At 41.4% G+C, this 13514-nt stretch overlaps 1 protein-coding gene across 4 annotated transcripts in view; it reads right to left on the bottom strand.

Moving 5' to 3' along the window:
• The window catches only part of qin (tudor domain-containing protein qin), a 151717-nt gene that overhangs the window by 12642 nt on the left and 125561 nt on the right, over positions 1–13514 (bottom strand). The window contains exon 1 of one of the 4 annotated variants that reach the window (XM_089072406.1): positions 4998–5138. The exons of the other annotated variants lie outside the window; for them this stretch is intronic. The gene's annotated coding sequence lies outside the window, so the exon portion shown is untranslated. Of the gene's footprint in view, positions 1–4997; positions 5139–13514 lie in introns of those variants that run through there. 4 annotated transcript variants of the gene reach the window in all.

Below are 13514 nucleotides of genomic sequence, written 5' to 3'. Positions count from 1 at the left end.
AACGTACTGTCGTGGATAAGAAGATTACAAGTTGAAAATATTCTATTTCGTATTTTTCTTTTTTAATATTTCATGGCCGATTAAATATTAATTATTGATAATGATAAACGGAGATGATTCAGAAGCTCGAGCCACGAGCATCAGTTGGTCACGTTTTCTTCGTCACTTTTATTTCCATTTATTTCGCGACGGAAATGGGCATCCCCCTTTCTTCCCTCTCTCGATCTATTATCTACGTACTCTCTCATCCCTCAATACCCCAGTATAATGGACAATAAAACGTTTCATGCGCTAAAAAGCAATAACCGCACGCGGTTGCGCGTGTCGCAAAAAATCGGCTGGTTAGCGAAGGCAATGCGTGGTTTTACGCTCTTTCCCTCGTCCTCTCTCTCTCTCTCTCTCTCTCTGTCTCTTCCTGTCTCCGCATCTCGTCCCCTTTATTTTTATCATCCCTTGGACACGACATCGATCGAACGACCGACGCAAAAGGATAGCAAAAGGAAAACTAGGGGGCATTCTTTCCCGTGTAGGGGCTAAGGCCGGAACAAGTTGACGGGTGGGAGAGAATGGAAGTAACACGGCGGGTTTTTTCTGAAAACAAACCCCCACCGGACATCGTCTCAATTACCGCTCGTACATCCCTCTCCAAAGGCGAATAAGGAAGAATTTTTCTCCCTCCGAGTTTCGCGAGCACGTCGCGGATCTGCTCGTACGACAAAACTCAACGACGAATCCAGCGATATCCCCATTGAACTTCGAATGAAATGGAGAAAATTAATGGCAGAACGACAGCTGCCTCTATCCAAGTATTGTAGTACCTGAGCTTTAAATAAACTTTTTATTCGAGATATACTTCCACCGTAGAGACTCCGATGAAAAAAAAAATAACTTATTATATCGGAAAAAAATCGGAAAAAAAAAATAAAGATTCCCCGGTTATTTTGACGGGATTTATCTCGGCGCCGCCGAGGTCCAGCACATCCAGCAGCAGTTCCTGCGGAAAAACCAGGGAGATTCATCGTCCCATGATTGTTTCGAAAGGCGTTCCACTTCGAGCTGTTTGCTCGGACGATCTAGATAGCGAAACACCGTTCAAGGATTTCTCTCGGTCTCTCAATTTCGTTCCCTTTAAGGATGATTAAGTAGATGATTAAGATTCGTGCGTTCGCGTGCGACGATCGTAGGAACGGACGATAATTAATCAAGCGACGCGCGTGACGGAGACTGCGAGACGCAATTTTCGACTTCTATCGACGACTTCCAGCACACACGGCAACGTTTATAAATCTCTCGGGACGGCAGTCGCGTTGTCGTCGCGCAAATCGCACGTGTAATTTGCATTCTCATCTCGCGATAGCTCGCGACAGCGCGCGTTGTAACGCGTCGCTGTTGAGCGCGACTTTTGAGCCGCGCCGTCCGATTAAAAAAATCGCGCGTTCCAAATGCGCACCGTACCGTAAACCGTGGCGTTAAAAGCATACGCGACGTAATACGGCCGAATTTTTCCCGGTGTGCACGACAACGAATGTCCCATCTGTCCCGTTCGCGTCGCTTCGTTTGACAAAACCCTCGCGCGAGCTGCGTTTGCGCGCAAAACGCGAACGGAATCAACTTTCATGAAAACATTTGCCGAGATAGAAGAAGACTGATCGTATATATATTCTGATTATTCAATTTGCATTATTTACCTATCTTTGTACCTATCTCGTGATAATAACATCCACGGCATTATACAAGAATGCGCTGGTCCTTTGAGGAACAAAAGACTCGGCAGAGCAATAGTTGATAATCCACCTTGAAATTTTTCTCATAGTTTTAATCTCAATTAAGATTTTTACTGTTTTGATACTGTAAATAGTAAAATAGATTTCTTTTTATATAACTTAATATCTACAGCCCCTATTTAGAATTATAAAATTCTATTAAAGATAATTCCTCTTTAAAAATAAGGAAATTGTTCATTTATTACTTATTTCAGACAAATAAGTAAAATAAGAGCAATTTATATAAAATACACTTCTATCGCAATCCTCTAGGATCTATAAAATTTTTAAAACTAAGATCAAAACTAGAAATAAAATTTTAATGCGGGAGAGGGAGAGATGCTGACTCTACATTTTTAATTATTAAAAATTATTAAAAAGCTTGATATTTAAACTCGTGAGTTATATGAGAGTCTCGAGATACGCGAGTCTTCACTTTCCAATGTCATTTAGCCCAAGTTATGAAATCACTCGCTATTTATTATAAATCTGCCGCTAATAATTACGTCGCTCCACATAACGCATCACGCGAGATTCGCCTAGTGAAAACGTAATGTCTTTCGTCGCGTGCGAAATATACCCGCCGACGATAATGAATAGGTATACATCGCGCAAGAATAATGTATTACACACAGCGAATGCGTCGGTGCACATTTCGCATGTATAAATTGTTCATCCACGACCGTTGCGCCTGTCAAATTCTAATCTACGATCGCGTGAGGGTCTCTAGAGAATTTCTGACGATCGGGAAAACGTCTTCCGCATAAATAGATCGCGTTTAATAGAATCGATATATTTTCCGATATTATATTTTGTGGCACGCTTTGCACGGTAAAAATAGAAAATCCGTGTTCGATTGCGAGATAGATTTTCGTCGAAGTGACTCACTGACGCGATATCGCGACGATCGATTTCTGTTTCAACATCATAGCGGCGACAATAAGGCGCGCGCGAGCTCATAAGCTGCGCATGTAAACGCGCGTGTACTAATTACCGACTGCGGGCTTGCTTCGCTTGCTTGCGCCACGTTCTAGTCGCGAGATCGTGCATGACAATCAAGCCGCGGGGAAACTCGTAGTCGTGAGTCGAGTTATGAATTAAGTTCCCTCCCCACGTCTCATAATGCGTTTCAGGTGGGAAAAAAAGGCGGCCGCCGCCTCGTGAGAGTTCTCCATTCGCGTTTCCACGTGTCCACAAGCGCAACATAGAAGCTTCGTCCACCTAATGCATTGGTGCGTTTAGATACAAACATATAATTATTTGCTCCTATATTCTTTTTGTTTGTGCTTGTCATAACGTTTTTGTATCGAAAAAAAAAAGAACATGGGATTTTGAGTTGTCTTGGGAAAAACTTTCGATTAAAAAGGCGCGATTCTCTCGTAGGGTAAAGATACCAGTCGTGAATCACTATAAGAATAAAAATTTATATTTTTTCCAGACAGCTGTGAAACTAAAAGATTTAATAAGTGTAATTAGTTAAAGTAAAAAATGTTTTATAAATATAACTTATTAAATTTAATTTCAGTTAAATAAAATAATATAAATGATTAGCAAACTAGACCTTGGGTCTACTAGTCACAAATTAAGTCTCGAAATATTTTATCGTTTTTGAAAGCGTTATTTCATTTTTGAAAATAGTAGTATCTAATTTGTAATGTAAATAATGAAATTACAACAATGATCTATTTCTGTTTTCGAGCTCCAAATATGAATCAACTAGATGAATATACTACTATATAGATGAATATAGACACTTCAGAATTACGATACATTTAAATCTATTTTTAAATAAAAGAATGCAAAGTTTAAAAATAAAATGATCAATGAAAATTTTCTTTTTTTAACAGCAATTATTGCTTTTTTTAAAGCTTGTGCCAAATATTTTTTCTCATCTAAATAAAATATTTAGAATAAAGATTAAAATTCTTTTATTGTTCTTTTTTAGTTATTGTTTATTAATTTTATTTTTTATACATATTGAATTGCATGTGCCATAAAAACATTTATCTGTATGTTTCGAATTGCCATAATATACCCTATCAATATATATATATATTGATTCAATTAGATACCCGCGGACGTATTTAATCTCAATTGAACCTGATATTGATCTTTTGAGATCTACTATTATTTACTTTATCTAATTACTGTAAAATCCCTAAGATTGCAAAATCTTTATATTAAACCTTGAATTTTGAAAAAAATATAGCCTATTTGACATCTTATGTATTGTTATTCAATGATGTTAAATATAGAGCGTTGTTCCTAATAAACGCGAGAAACAACTGACCATTGTTAAAAACTTAAATAAGTGCTAAAAATTCTTAGTATGCCGAAAAGTATAATTATTCAAATATAATGAATGATTTTCCTATTGTTGCCCAATCTACCTGTAGTGCCCTTACTGTAAAACGCATAGAAAGCAACGAACGGGGGAGGAGTATTATCTCTACCTCTTCCCCGCGTGAATTTTTCATTACAGTAATACGGTAACGGTGGTATTAACGGAATGTAAAAAGAATTCGTTCCAATTATATCTCCTAGGATCTCCGTCCGTCCGTCGGCGCTCTGCCAAAGAGAAATCTATTTCCATTACAGTCCTACCGCGTGCGTACATATTTCATCTCTTCACGGCAAGCGAGCCGCGGTCTTTGAGGGAGGTATATATACATATACATATATATATGTATACAAAACGATCGATGACGCCGTTGCAAATATTATTTTATGGGCGTCGACCAGGCGCGCGCAATAGCGAGCGGCTCTCCCGAGGTGTCGATTCGCGAGATCGATGCCGGGCTCGTGATTGCTGTCGAAATCAGTTAGAGAGGTTATTCATTTCGCGCCGCTGCGCGCCTAATAAACATATTCACGACGACGACTTGCTGGCATCATTGTGAATATGAATAAGCGACTCGTCGCGCGACCCATATTATTCATGATAATTATTAGCAATAATTAATCTGTAAGCATAATAGATAATGTCGGGCCTTCATTATTACCACCGACATACGACCGATTCGGAATTTATAATTGTCAACTTTTTGGGGGGGCGGGAGACACGCGCACTCGCGTCACGCCTCCGACGCCGATAGCAGGATCGATTAATTGAAATCGACGGTCGACATATCGACAACGACGACGACAGTGACAACGATGAGAACGAGGACGAGGATGAGGATGAGAATGATGATGATTCACGAGATAAAGACGGTGAATTTCGAAATGTCCCACCGCGAAGATTAGCGCCGCGCTCAAAGAAGTAATCTACGGTTTGCTACGTCCTTGTTGTTTGTAATCCGGTGTTTTGTTCGGCCAGAGCGGTACGAGGTAGGTTCGCTTAAATCCTGCTTACGTACCGTGGAGATACCTAGCTTCTTCTCTGAAAATGAGAGAGACAGAACAACAACTTGCGAAACAAATGGAATTAATTAAAAAACATCAGAGCTTTTATCACAAAATTATATAAAAAGGATTTGATAAAAGTTTGATAGTAAATGTAGATAGAAAACCATAAAGGGAAATCAAGCTGCATACTGTAAATCGTATCAATATCACATATATATATACTGTCATTGCCGCGTGAATTTCGTTAGAGGGCAAATGAATAATTCTTTTTTAACGCGAGAAATTGAAATACGCTCGCCTTTTTTTCTTGAGCGTCTTCCTGTCTAGCGGTACACGCACCGTTGTTTCATGGAAACGTTCGTCGCATCGAGCGGTGGACGTTTTACCTTTCCAAACGATCGTCGAGGGAGAATCGGGAAAATATATCATGCTGAAAATCCCGCGGAAATTTCCTGAGCTGACGGATCAGAACGAAGGACGGACCTTCTCTTCATCCAGCCTCCAGTCCGATTTCGGTTGTCGGTCACGTAATCTCGTCTTCATCAAACAAAATCTCTGCGCTACTATCCGTCAATGACCCTGGCCTGCATCGTCGCGCGTATCGGAAATTTGCATTGAAAAATATTCGTCCGTCCTGCGAAGGTCACCCGTTTCCGGAAAATCAGGTTTGCACGGCAGCGAGGAGCGTCACGCATTAGTGACTCCGCGAAAGTATCGTCGATCTAACGTCTGTCCGAGTGAATCGCGCCGAGCGAGAAATTTTATTATGTGCACGTAATCGTAACAAAAAGGAAAGAACCGGAATCGAATCGAAGGAAGGAGCAGTCTCTCGAACCGCACGAGAGTCTAACGAGCGACTCTCGCGGCTCGCGAGAGCGAGCTCGAGGAGCGCCGATCGAGAGTCACGATTTTCATAGAGCCATATAGCGGATAAAGGCGGGCATAATCCGGGCGAGCCTCGCTCTTTCTTTCACCCCCCTTTTTTTTTTCTAAATTCCATCTCGCGCAACTGCTAGCCTAGATATCGGATAGGGCGCGGGCCCCGTTTTCCAGATCTCAGGAACAGCCGCGCCGCGCGCGTACGAACGCCACGGATGAACGCGCGCTTTAGCGTCGTAACGGGGTTCGCGATCACGCATTACACACGGTGAAAGGAAAAATGCATTATTTCCCCTCCCACGCAGCGGGCGGCATATTTTTCTGATTGCATCAAGAGGTTACGTATAGCGGCCGCGCGTACGATGCGTTTCATGCGGGACAGAAAAGAGAGAGAGAGAAAAAAAGGCAAAAGGTAAAAGAGGAAATGCTCGGACGAACAAAGAAGTGTGTGTCCGGCTAACTGTAATTAACGGCGATCACGACAGGTTTACGAGTGCATTAAGAAACGGCCCGATGCCAACCGGTTTTGCATCGCTCGATCGTCTAACTGCTCGTTTAACCGAGCCCTCAATCGCTTGTATTAATCCGTTCCAGATTAATCGAAACGTTCGAAGAACTCTCGAATTGACGCAATTACAAATTACAGGGCTTCGGATAAATAGGATTTATGGCGCGCGGGCCAATTTTCACCTTTTTTTGAATTCTACCCGGCCTTTAATAGGATAGACGTGAACGTACGAACGTTACATTGTCTACGTTAAACTACGTTAAACTCTATGAGTCGACCAGCGACTCGCTCTCTCGCTAGTCATTGTTCATTGTCTTACAACGTTATTCGCCGCGATCGCATCTACGCAATTTCCCTTTCATCTTTCTCCTCCTTCATTTTTCTCTCTCTCTTTCTCATCCATACCGGCTTTTTACTCTCACTCCGGTCAAATGAAATAACACTAAATTACTGCAGAAATAACGCAACGGGTTTAATTAGCGAGCAGCATTAATTATATTCATCAATGAAACGACAGACGTTTTCATTCAATCGCCTCGGTCTGCCTCTCCGAGCTTCGTAATAGCGGATGACGATTTTTTTTTTTTACGAAACACTTCATGACGCAAAACGCTTCATCGATAATTACCTACTTCTCCAAGAGTCCTAATATAGTCCTCCCGCGAGATAATTTTTGAACATAACGTTAATGAAGGTAATTAGAGAGTAATTTTAATTAAAGACAGAGATGAAGAAGTCCTATTTGTTTGTCAGCTCGCGAAAGTTTATCGCGTCTCGGACACGCATCGCGGATCATCGGATAAGAAAATTGATGCAATCCGGGACGACGATCCTCAGGAAATCGATATTCGTGGAGCAGCTCGAGCAAAGAGTGCGGGGATTTAATTTTGTATTCGCGGTTAACGTGAAAGCACGTCACCTTACACACTCGTGTCCCGGAGCAGAGCGGGAAGGGAGGCAGGGGGAGGGGATTTAACGCACATAGAAGCCAGCTCTTTCATTAACTCACTTCCAAACCCTGCGGGCTTCCAAGCTGCGCACGTTCCACCCTTTTCTTCTCTCTCTCTCTCTCTCTCTCTCTCTCTCTCTCTCTCTCTCTCTCTCTCTCTCTTCCATTTCCTAGCCCGCCCGGATGCCTGTCTTCCCTTCCTTTCGCATTTTCCGCAACTCTTCTCCGGGACACCCTTTTTCGCTTTCCGTCACCCCTTCTCCTCGCTTTCTTCCCAACTCCACTGTTCACCATCCTCGACTCTCGTCCTCCCCACGTCCTCCTCTTCTCTTTCTTCGCCTCGCCACGACGGCTCTAACAAATTTCATAAGAGGCACGGCCGTTCCCGCGACGGCGCTAGGACTCAACGAGATTATCCACCGTAGAACATGCACTCGCGAAATTATCCCCGACGTCACGCGTGTCATTCTTACCGCCGTGCCGTCCTCTGGAAGATTTTCAAATCCGAGAAAATTCTACAGAACTTTCTACAGATGATAATTGCCCTACTGATCGAGAGAAAACGGCGACATGGAGCCTGTTGACGATCCCGCCAGATAAATCGTGGCAGCCGGATCCCCCGGACACCCCATGGCATCATCTAATTCGTCCAACTTTCGAAGTCGCGGCGTGTTACTCTCGAGAACATTGGTGTTTCCCGTGTCAAGTCGCCGCGCGACGATGTTGCAGCTCTCGGATTATTAAGGCGACCGGGGGAGTGCATTCTGCTTATAAGTAATCCGATTAAGACTGCACTCTCTCAAGTAGCCCGCGGATATTCGTATTAATCCTATAAAACCGAACTACGTGTAACGAGCGCGCAAACTCAAGGAAATTAATATTACTGACGAGGGCGCGCGATAAATCAATTTTTATGACAGAACTCAAATAAACGTCGGGCGAACTTTAGATTAAAACTTGTGTAGCTGCGGATCGCCCTCGAGCTGTCTTCTCTTTCTTTTTCTCTCCCTCTCCCTCTACCCTCCTCTCCGTCTCTATCTCTCTTGCGATTTATCTCTTTACGAATATTAATCGATTTTTTTTTCCTTCAACTAATTAACTCGTACACGACCTCGTGGAATTATCTTGTCCTCGCGGAGCAAGTGAAAGAAACGGCGACGGTACTGTCGCGATAATAAATCGCCGGGCATAAAGAAGAATAGCACCCCATCGTTCTGACGTTCCCCGAACGCATTAAATTAAAGAGATCAAGTTGATCCGGTATAACGAAGATGTCGTCCTTGATCGCACGATCTGCCCATCCTCGGGCACATCTCGCGGCTATTATTAACCGCGAGAGTGTCGCGTCGCGGCCTTTGAAACGCGCGTATCTCCTTTCTTACTCGTCGTCAAAAACTGTCGAAACTCCACGACGTGATCGGGAAGGCCTTGAACCGGCGCACTCGTGATATCTGGCCAAGAAAGGCCCGGTTACGACCGACGGGCGAACGATCGGCCATGCTTATTATTATGATCGACCGACGAATACCCGGTAGGTCCCGGTAAAAACGAATATTGCACGTAGATATCGCCATCATAGAGTTAAATAGTTATAAATACAGTCCGAACCAGGTCAGATTATCAAATGGAGCGTGTAAACTGTTGGCTCGATCACAAAGCTGCGTAGAAATCACGTCGAAACTAATGGCTTTTCATGTCGGGCTAAATGTGAAAAGTTGTCGATTTTTCGCGCGACACGAGTTCTGATAAAAATTACGACTAGACTCGGAGCGAATTGAAATACGCTCATTTCGAGGTGTGAGATAGCGCGATCGACGCGATTTACTTTAATAGGCACGATTAAATTCGAGGCGAAATTGGACCTCCGCGTCGCACGCGGAATTCATTTCTTAAATTTTCATGCGTTATCGCGCGTGATTTATCAGTTATTTAATACGCGCGTTGGCGAATTGCTGAAGCGTAGAGGGCTGCGCGTCCATTTTATTATTTTGCGAACGTGCTCGAAACAGAGAAGCAAAGCACATTGTGTTAGCGGCCAATTACGGAGTTCGAGTATCGCTCGATAATATTTGTGATATCGACGAAGCGGGGCGTATTATGCAGTTGCCGTACGCTAGTACGGCTAGTAACTTGTAAGTAGTAACTGTCAAAGTTATAATGCGAAAATTACAATCCCCGAGGTATGCGGCTCTATAATGCAGTGGCACGCAACGTGAGCGTATTAATTCGCAAGTGCGCGCCCACACGCGCTTGTGATTTCCATCGCATAATGTTGCCCACGCATTTTCATTCTCAGACACGTTTTTTCTCGAGTCTCTCGTCGTTACACCAAAATTTATGTCACGCTTAACGATTATTATTTCACCAAGGATCTCAAGATTTCAATATCTTCCTCAATTCAACTTTGTAACCGAACGTCTTTCCGATGTCCGAGTGAAAATTTTTTTCTACTTTCGACCTCAATTAGAATTTTTATTTCAATATTTTGAACAATCAACCTCTTTTGATATGTTTTAGCATTTAAAATCATAAAATTCTATCGAAGATAATCGGAAGCTCCTCTTTTAAATTCTCTCTGTTTTAAACTTCGAAATTGAATCGAAAATTGTTCATTTATTGCTTATTTCAAATGCAAAGTAAAAGTTAATTCATGTAAAATGAAGCTTTATCACAATCTTCTAGAACTTAGAAACTTTAAAGTTAAAGTTAAAATAGGAGTAAAATTTCGATTCAAGTGTTTTATGTTTCTAATTAACATTTATGAGTCTATTAATATATTGCAAACTCCCTGAGATTTTCTGAATCTTCCAGATATCTTTTATTCAAAATTCCAATTAGAATTAAAGAACTTTTAAATGTAACTTGAAAATAAATTTTTTTTATTGTATTTTTTAATATTTTCTAATCACGAAGGAAAGTTACTCAATATTTGGCTCTAAGATAACATTAGATTTTCTTATAAAAACGCAAGTTATATGTCAATGTACAGATATATATGTTGTACTGCTTGTTAACTTGAATGTTCGACAGATTACCAATAGTTTATATTACAACAAAAACAAAATTATCAAAAATTTTTTCTGAAGTAAAAAATTTAAAGATTTAAGTTTAGAAATAAAATTTCAAAAGATTTCCCGAGTTGCAATAAATTTCCATGATTTTCAAAAATAAAAACTAACAATTTTCTTGAGAATTCTAGGCTTTGCAAGGAGAGATTTTGATCCAGATGTAAATACTTTGCGTCACATATATCGCGTTAGATACATCAATTTCCCCGATCGTTTTCTTTCTTTTTTTTTTTGCAATCGTATAGTGTACGGACGTTACGGAAATTGATCGACCTTATCCTACGTTCGCCATGGAAGAGGTATTGCGTTAAAATCGATCAGAAATCGAGTGAGATCGTGAGATCGGAGCGTGCTGGTTATCTCCGACTCACCTCGAACCGAGGAGACAGGCCTTAATGACTTCGAAACGGACAAATCAACAATCGGAACGATCCGGATTGCGATATCCAGATCGGCCAGATGACACAGAACAATTTTTCAGTCTCAAGTATCTCAGTCTACGTACACATATGAAAACTACAATTAACCAAATCGTATTTTCTTCCGAAAGAGACGTTGACGAATTTACATCCTTGATTTTCGCCCACGTCGCTTTCGTCCTTTTTTGCGATACTGCAACTTTAGAATCGCTTTAAGAGCACGGCGTGTGAGTCGGGGCAGCGGACGTGTATTAGCTGTTGCATCAACGTGTGTATCGAAAGTCGATAAACGAATTTCGCGAGTACGCCGATCGAAAATTCCCCGTTGGAGCACAGCGTCCGGTTTCCCAATCCGCGTCGTCATCCCTCCGGCGGCTACTTTTTCGAATACTTCTCTCGATCGTGTGATTTCGACGTGTACAGCAACATCCCCGATAAATATAAAACGCCGCGCGATAAGCGCGGCAGGCAGGCAGAAAAAGGCCCCCGCGTGTGTTCGTCGAAATAACGTTAATTCCGGCCACCGACCAGCTAGGCACGTGCAACTAGGCGAGAGGTCCGCGAATCGGCGTTTTCCGCGCCGAGAAACGCAAAGGTGCAAACACACTTCTTTTCTGTCTCAATTTACCCTCCTCTGTTCTCTTTTCTTTCGGTCGCGCCATTCCGCCCGACTCCACGTACCACTCCCCCCCTCCTCCCCTCCTCCTCCCATGCCCGCGATCTCTTTTATTTCCTCGTCGAATTCACGAGCAGCACAAAAGAATAGAATGACATTAGAAGAAAATTTGATCTAACATCGAGATTATTTCTATTGACTATTTCTAGAGTCGATTTAAAAAAATTTTAAAAAATTGCCGATTTAGTATTTCAGTCGAGAATCTCGATTATAGTGACGCAATTAAAATAATCCGCAAGATTATTAATATTTTACAAATCTCAGGGAGTCAATTTAAAAGGGAAATTAGCAATTTAACATCAACGTTTCCAAATCTGACAACGTCACAAGGCACGAGAGAATCTCGGCCAAGATGAAACGGTAGCGCTCATTTTGAAATGACGCGCGATTAAGATAATAACGTCGAATCGTAATTACTTGTAAATTTCAAGTTGCGTAACGCTACATCCTGGTGCATTAATTTATAACTCTGCCGAATTTAATCTATTATTTCGTGCGGCGAGTGAAAACCGGTTTATTTCAGGTCACTTGCCTTTCCACGATACGCGGTCTGAAATAAACTGCGTGGAAAATGACGGATGATTAAATGTGACTCATTTTTACGACCGCGCGACAAGGAAATACGCGTGGTCTAGGAGCGAGCGGGTTAATTGCGCAAGGCAAGTCGCAAGGCTGCGCTTATCGATGAATTCCAAAAGTCTCGGCGCGCCTTTGTCTCTCCTACCGCATTAAATTCAACTAACAACATTCTAACTTCAATTTTAAATACCTCTATTCTGCGTTAAAAAATCGCAGAATACATCAAAAAAATTCAATGTCTTCTAACAAACAGAATTAAAATTTTACAACTTCCTTCTTTTTACTTTTTTACAACGCAAAATATATCCTTATGCAAATTTTGGGATGGTTTAGAACCTGGATTAAAAATTATTTAAACATTATGAAATAGAAGTAATGTGCTTTAATAAAAAATATAATCAAGAAATAATCAAGACAAAAATCTCAATGATGCAGAGATTAATTAGTCTGTAAATTAAATTTTTATTTACAAAACTAATCTCTCGATCGCAATAAAACTTTACTTTAAATAATCTTGGATACCTGAAGTATTTATATAAAAAAAAATTGAAATTTTTGTCATTATTTCTTAATTATATTTCCATTTATAGAAACATACTTTATTTAAATAATTTTTTATTCAGGCTCTAAATCGCCGGCAAATTACAAAAATAGTATGATACATCCCTAAATGATATCTGCGTAGTGGCTACGGACACGTCGATACATGATCGTATTGATTGATAGTCGTAGGCGTGCGAGGAAGTAACACACCGGAATGTTAAGAGAAGGCAATTTAAATCGGTCGGCGCGGCAAAATACCGACGAGCGCAGTTGGGGGGAAAAGCTAGGGGAAAAAAATCTCATTTCAATGAAATGTTCGCGCTTCATACCGTAAATGCAAAACGTCGTCGAACATAGTCAATATCAGCGCGTATAGAGAGAACGCGCCGCATCTGCATAGCCGGAATATTTCCCGTCGATTGGTTTCTCATTCATCGCTTCGCCCGTCACCGTGGAAAGTTGGTTTCGCGGTGCGTAAAACAGTCGATAAATTTCTTGGCAAGTATCCCGTGTTTTAATCGTTCGCTGGGCGTATCGTTAATCTCCTCCCGCGTGTATCAGCAAATTACATTTTGCGGCGAACGAACGAACATGTTTTCCCTAAACCCCATGAACATCTTGAAAACAAGATTCTGAGAATTAATCCTGCTACCGGCGTTTTTCGATCAAGTCGCATTTGTCTTCCAAATGTTCCAAAAATAAACGAGATTGGTATCGAGTTTGCGTCATGTTGAATATATGTTACGGATTATTACAAACAACGATCTTTCTGATTTCGGCGG

This window comes from Pogonomyrmex barbatus, unplaced genomic scaffold (genome assembly GCF_055798465.1).
Source record: "Pogonomyrmex barbatus isolate J1 unplaced genomic scaffold, ASM5579846v1 scaffold13, whole genome shotgun sequence".
NCBI lineage: Eukaryota > Metazoa > Arthropoda > Insecta > Hymenoptera > Formicidae > Pogonomyrmex > Pogonomyrmex barbatus.
This window is presented reverse-complemented; position numbering and strand designations above follow the sequence as displayed.